This window comes from Fragaria vesca, linkage group LG7 (genome assembly GCF_000184155.1).
Source record: "Fragaria vesca subsp. vesca linkage group LG7, FraVesHawaii_1.0, whole genome shotgun sequence".
NCBI lineage: Eukaryota > Viridiplantae > Streptophyta > Magnoliopsida > Rosales > Rosaceae > Fragaria > Fragaria vesca.
The window spans coordinates 17,736,259-17,743,644 of NC_020497.1; the positions used below are offsets into that span (position 1 = coordinate 17,736,259).

Here is a 7,386-nt window from a genome sequence, read left to right on the forward strand (position 1 = left end):
CATGCCTCTCTTTGATTTCTTTTATAAAAGGCAAGGGGATGGTAAGCCATGCTCTGATCTGGTTCTATGTCTATGCCACCATCACTGTGTTATCTGTGTAGGTCAGACTAGAAAACAAAATAATGGTCACAAAATCTCTGTTAATATCGAAAAATTAAGTCCGTTCCTTTTGTTTTCCAGCTGTGGTCGCCTTCCATGTTCAGCTTTGATTATTATCTATGATTCTGTACAAGCTAAGTGTATTCCACGGTGCATCTTCTGTTGTCCTATTTATTCGTTCTGTTCTGAGATTACAAGAAATAAACAGACAAGCAACAAAGATCAAATCACATCATGTAGAAAAGTTAGAGGCATACGGAGTCATGGAGATCGAAAAAGCTCACCCTAGTTGATAATGAAGACGTATGACACAGAAGTTCGTAGCAACACGAAACTAATTGATGATAGTTTAAGAAAGCAATACAGCACCCTTCAAAAACTCGAAAAAACTTGCTTAGATTCTATGGTATGATATAATACACATCCATAAGTTCGGTGAAAGTAGATAACAAGAGCTAAGAGCATTAGTGGTTAGTACTAGGAGAAATTATTAGAGACCAAAACGCTATGTAGACTCAGGTACGGGTGGTTTTTCATTACTCTCAAGACGCCCTCCAACTTGTAAGCCTACTCTAAAAACCACCAAAGTCCCCGCTTTGAATTGCATGTTAAAGAGCCTGTATGTATGGGTATTAGCCATGAGGAGACAAGTACCCTTCTAAAACCAGCTAAGTTGTCATGGTGAGCATGATCATTATTAATCATCAAGTCCTGTATAATTCAGCTATTTTGTGCCCACATTGCTTGATTTAGATCCTAGCTCCCTCCAGGACTCCTCTTATTTTGTCTGTTGGTTTTTTCATTTTCCCTTCCATTTCTGGGTCGAAATGACAGCAGGGTACGTGGCTCCGATCCGGTTTGTTCAATATGTTTGGCCCCAAAAGGATGTGATATTGAGAATCCAAGCCAAAGAGAAAGAGAAGAAGGAAGCATGTGCATCCTCTACTTGTCCCAATTGATGGAGACTATGCCCCTCTCATTAGTCAGCTTGACATAACACCTCTAGCCTCTGTCGATTCTCTTCTCTATTATTTATGCACTGCCTTGCTCCCTCGTTTGGTTCATTGTAGAAATCTTTAGGCAGCGCCGTTGGTCACAGATCAAACAAATCGGCTTCTGATCAAATCAGGTCCAAGTTCAATGTGCAATATAATCACTGCATTTGGTGACATTTGGAGGCAACTAGGCGTCTGATAGTGTGACACACATATACTGGATCATGGATTCACATCATAAGAAGAAGAAGCCAGATCCAGTGAACCAGTTTACTTCAATGGAAGTGGGAATCAATTCACCAACTTGTCATGCAGACCTGGATACATATGTGACTTCATATACTTTAAAGAACAAGCGAAAGAATTAGTACTATGCAAAAATATGATCCAAGTCGTTGGGTTTCTTCACTTGAATTGAGCTTGACATTGTAGTCTTATACGCTAGTGTGTAAATGTTCGAGATAATTTGTCTAACATCTTATATTCGTTACATTAAGAAAAGACTGATGATGAGGATATAAAATAGAGGATTAGATTAGATATTTAGGTTGCAAACGGCGCAAGCATGCCTTCATACACAACAATATCTCATACAAAAAAGGATGTCAGAATCTTGGTTTACAAGGTATGATCGTGCGCAATAATGTAATCGATCGTTTATCTCTTAAATTGACAAAGGAGCTACTAGCATGTGTGGTCGGATGAGTCACATGATATCTTAATTTAGGTTGGCTACGCTAGTTCATTTGATTCTAGGATACGAAATAATGTTAGACCACTATGCATGTGAGCTTTCTTCGTCAACAAGATTCAATGAATTTTGTACATACGATAAGGTGACTAGGTGAGAGAGAGAGAGAGCGAGAGAACAACTTTATTTGATCGATATGATGAATGGTGATTGGTGAATCTAGATCATATTTGTAACAAACTTTTCATACATCAATTACATTACATTTGTGTTGACAAATTATTTGTTGAGAAATTTACCTAAACTATATCAGACATAATCATATTAATGAAGACTCCATAAATGAATAGATCCGACTAAAAACTAAGTTGGTTGTCAAATTATATGTAAAACTTTATCCATTTCTTATTTTTATCGAGGGAGGGGTTTTAATGAGGATCATTTTGTTAAGGACTAATTGATGACTTTTCTCTTTAATTGTTTATTATACCCACTTTTCAATCACATTTTTCTATTTTAACCGTTTAGTTTTTTTGTCAATATAAATCACTTTTTATTAAAATGATTATATATTTTATTTTATGTTGTATATAGATCTAATCAGACTTGGATGGCACGGCACGGTAGAAGCATTAGCACTCTTTGGAGGTAGTTTATGTATGTCAAAGCGGATCATTTTTCAATCATATTTTTCTATCTTAACCGTTTAGTTTTGTTGTCTATATAAATCATTTTTTATCAAAATGATTATATCTTTTATTTTATGTTATATATAAATCTAATCAGACTTAGATGGCACGGCAGAAGCATTAGCACTCTCTGGAGGTAGTTTATGTATGTCAAAGCGGATCATTACGGACAATTTCGGATACATCCTAAATAATCTGTTGAGTTTCGTATTGCAGACTTTATTCGACCCGACCCGTATACACTGAGCACCACTGCACAGTCGAGTCAGGACTCATGACCATGCGCTCGGCGGTTTGACCGTTGACCACCACCTTTAGGGGTGTTTGGCCATGTGATTTGAGTAAGATGGTAGCTTCTGTTCTGCGCCTGATTTCGATTTGTAAAAGAGAAGATTGAATCTAAATCTAATCACAGGAATAGAATAAGCTTGCATGTGAGGAGTGGGTCTCAGCCTATTCAAATAAAGCTTCGATTTTTTCTTTTTCCAAAATTATTAGGGGTCACGAAATCTTAACACCATTATGGGTAACAGTGTTCTCTTGTCACCATCACAAAAATCCTCTCTTGCTCTTGTTTGATTTTCTTCCAACCTGGGTCTCTGTCACCAATAACCTAAAATTGATCCAGAAAAAAAAAATGAAAAAGAGAGTGCTGCACACAAAAAATCATTACTCATTTTATAAACTAAAAGAATTACAACAAATTACATACAAATATTTGTGACAACCGAGATTATAAAACTAAAACAACGTAACATGAGAGAAAAGATTACGTACTGTTTAATGAGACGTTTGCATTGAGCAAGTGACCTAACTTCGATAGTTTTTTTTAATGTCTAATTTACAACATCCTTACATATATAATGAGATTTGAACAATAAGCTCAACCGCCTCTACGATGTCAGTTAATTTAGCTAACTGATTTGCCCCGGCTCACGTCGATTTCTATCATATTTTAACAGTAAAATTTGCCATTCATAATTGGTAAATGTAAGTACATGGTTGAATTTTACCGTAATGTGTAGGGTATAAGTTGTTAAGGTAACCCTACCGTGTAAGAGAGAGCCAGCTCAGAAGGGATAGAGTGTACACGTGGGGTGAGATGAGAGAATGGAGGGAGAAAATAATTGCGAGTGATTGAAGGAAGCTTGTGATTTACTCAAACCCGTGAGGTAGCTGCCCTAAATTATATACACCCACCTACATTCGCCTTCTTCCTTTAAGCCCCCCATCATAAAATCTACGAAGTAGCTACCTTGTGCTACTCTTGTACTATACCATATTCTATATGTCTTTTTCTATGTTTAATTTACACCGTTTTAAATGACTTGTTGGTTATTTGATCTAATTACTAATACTTTTGGTTCCAAATATTATTGATATTGAGAATCAACAGTGCAAAGGGTTGAAAGAGGCTTTAAAATGGTCATTTGAAGTCTCTTATACGGATATAGAAACTACTTATAATATATGTCTGTTGCGTGCGTCTTTTAATTAGATAGTTTGAAACATAATTAAAATCGAAAAGATCTTGATCATAAAAAATTAAAAAATATAAAAAAAAATTGAAATTTTCATCCTACAAATGTGATCAAGAAGCATTACATTAGCTACGTCAAAATGTTTTCCAGTTTAAAATCTCAAGTTCTATATCTTAAACTATATCATACATATGTCAAGCCATTCATTGTTGTGTTAAATAGAACTCGTGACCTCATACGTACATTAGTTAGGGAATTAACGAGTCAATCATATCGACATAATCAATCATAATACCAAAGGGAGAATTCATGTTCTGAGTACGTGGGTTATGAGCACCTAATGTCTTAGAACGATGTAGACCAGAGAGGTCAATTAGTTTGTGGGAGTTGGTTAACTACTTGCCAACCCCAAGTTGACCTATTTCCCCATCGAATCCAACTCAAAACCCCAACGATTCACTCGTCACTACCCCGATCCAGACAAAACTGAGGTTGCTCAAAAACGACACCACTACGAGCAACCAAAACATTCAACGAAGCACACTAAAAAAGTGAAGCATAGAATCGTAGATTCCACACGAACGAAATCCGACCGTTGATGCGTTCCAGGTTTCGAACGACGAGAAACCTCATAACAGACGTCTGAAAGTGACGCCACAGTCCGGCGTCTCCGACCACTCTTAAGGCGGGAAAATCGAAATCTTTGGCGGGAAAATTGATCCGGGTCGTACATGTTTCTTTCGGTTTGCATTTATTACGAACACTCACTTTCGGAAAAGACAATAATACCCGAGTCTAGTCTGGTCTTATCCTCTTGTCACGTTCGAGTTGACAGCCTTTGGGTCACAGTCACTGAGGGAGAAAAAGACAATAATGCCCCAACAGCGAGAAATTTCGGTTTTTTTTTATTTTTCTTTTTCAAAAGGGCTTCCCGCGCTTTTGATCAAACGGTGGTGCTGTCACTTTAATACGGCAGGTAAAAGCATACAGCGATTGGGCCCTATCATCTATTTTTCTTTTTATAAAAAAATATTTATTTTTACGAAATTATTAAAATTAAAAAGAAGAAAATGAAATATGTAGCGGCGGGAAGTTTTATCAAATAGAGTTGAGAGATGTGGGTTGGGTCCGTTTGGTGGCTTTATTCCTTTGTCGTTTTTAAGCGCCGTGATAACTGCGTTATCTTGTTAACTGGGAGGCCGTGGCGGCAACGGAGACGGAGTCTGTGGGTTGTGTTACTGTGTGTTATAGGCAGGAACAGGAGAGGTTGACGGTTAAGCTGCCGACTCGGTGGAGCCACCACGCCAACAGATTTTCAGATTGAGAATCTAAATCTGGGTTATAGGGTGTGGCCCAATTGCGGTGCTTCTGTCACTCAGCAAATCACCGGTTTTCTGCTTTTATGTTATTAATTTTCAATTTTAAAATTGATTTCAGTAGTTTAACACTTTAACTTTAACTTATGAATTAGTATAAATAATTTTACTTTATATGATAGTCAACAATTGGGTCCATAGCTCAGTGGTAGAGCATTTGACTGCAGATCAAGAGGTCACCGGTTCGAACCCGGTTGGGCCCTATTTATTTTTGTTATTTTATTTTTTATCTGTTATAAATTTGGTCATTTGCAAAGTCTCTTTCTTTTATCAATGGTTCTAGACTTCTACCTCTATTATTAGATATTACTACACAAACAATCATTATTATGTGTGTGACAAGGGTAATTGGAGCAGTTTTACTCTAATGTGGGTGCTCAATCATTTTAATCAATGGAAAAGACAAATTGTTTATGGTTGAACATAGATGAGCATTAGATCACGCACTACCAGAAGAAAGGCTTTAGTCGACGAAAATAAAAAAACCAGGCCGACGAATTTTTTTTTCGTCGGCTAAAGTCCACTTTAGCCGACGAAAGTAATATTTCATCGGCTGAATAATTTTTTTCGTCGGCTATAGTCTGTGAACTTTAGCCGACGAAATTTTTAAAAGTTTAGCCGACGAAATTTTTTAAAGTTTAACCGACGAAAAAAATTCGTCGGCTAAAGTGACTTTAGCCGACGAAAAAAATTCGTCGGCTAAAGTGGACTTTAGCCGACGAAATTTTTAAACTTTAGCCGACGAAAAAATATAATTTCGTCGGCTAAAGTGCCTTATATTTGCAGATCTAGACAACAACTCATCTGAGAAAAAAAAACTATACGTAGAACCTTCAAACGCAAAAAAGTCGTGAAATAAGATATGACCAGAACGGTGAAATATGACTACGGTTGAAAAATCACAGTATTCCGGTAAAGTCTCGGTGCCGATAGTTGACTTACCCTTACTATTCACTATGCTGCAGATTTGGCGTTTGGTGTCTGATTGACTATTGTGATACCTTTCCGGAAGCGTAACGGCGCTACGAGTTAGACTCATTGCTAGTGCTATGATGTATAGGCTTTTTTGGCCATCCGAGTCCGTTTAGGGCTTGAAAATGCAGTTTTCTTATTTTCGATTAGAGTTGACAGTTTCGATCGAGCCCTTAACGTTGTCGAATCCAGTTGAATTTTTTACCATAGACATCTTTCGTCATAATGATCATATCTGACGGTCGAATTTTGGTTTGTGAATTTTAGTCATCGGAATCACAAAGTGTCTACTATTTACCGTTATTCGGGTTTATGGGGAGCCCTATCGTCGGAAGGTAAATGTCTCAAAATTTTTATATGGGCAGTTTCCTCTCATTTACGTGAGAGTTTTTTGTGTGGAAGGTTTGACCAAACTACGTAATATAGAGGGAGATATGAGCGTTTTCGTGTGATAAGTGACGATGGATTATGGTTTACCGTTTCGATCGAGCCCTTAACGTTGTCGGATCCAGTTGAATTTTTTACCATAGACATATTTCGTCATAATGATCATATCTGACGGTCGAATTTTGGTTTGTGAATTTTTAGTCATCGGAATCACAACGTGTCTACTAATGTTGTATAACTTGTTTAGTAGGTTATACAACTTTGTGACCAACTCTACATAGGAAGCAAAATTATGAAAAATCTCGTGAAATAAGATGTGTTCAAAATGGTGAAATACGGCTATGGTTCAAAAATCACGTAAATACGGGTAAAAGTCTCGGAGCCGATAGTAGCGGTCAACCCTATTTACCGTTATTATTCCTTATGGAGAGCCCTATCGTCGGAAGGTAAACTGTACTCAAAAATTTTTTATATGGGCAGTTGCGTCTCAATCTACGTGAGAGTTTTTGGTGTGGAAGGTTTGACCAAATTACGTAATATAGGGGGAGATATGAGCGTTTTCGTGAATTTATAGACTTTAGCCGACGAAAATATATGAAAAGTCGTCGGCTAAGGTCAAAAAATTTCAAAATTTTTTAGGCGGTAAACCAAAGTTGGAGGAAAATTTCAAAGGACTTTAGCCGACGAAAATATATG

General features: G+C 37.1%; 1 non-coding gene across 1 annotated transcript; it reads left to right on the forward strand.

The window, feature by feature from the left end:
• The first annotated feature begins 5,462 nt into the window (after positions 1-5,462).
• On the forward strand, positions 5,463-5,534 carry TRNAC-GCA. Its single transcript has one exon. It is a non-coding gene; the product is annotated as a tRNA-Cys (tRNA).
• Positions 5,535-7,386: the final 1,852 nt, after the last annotated feature.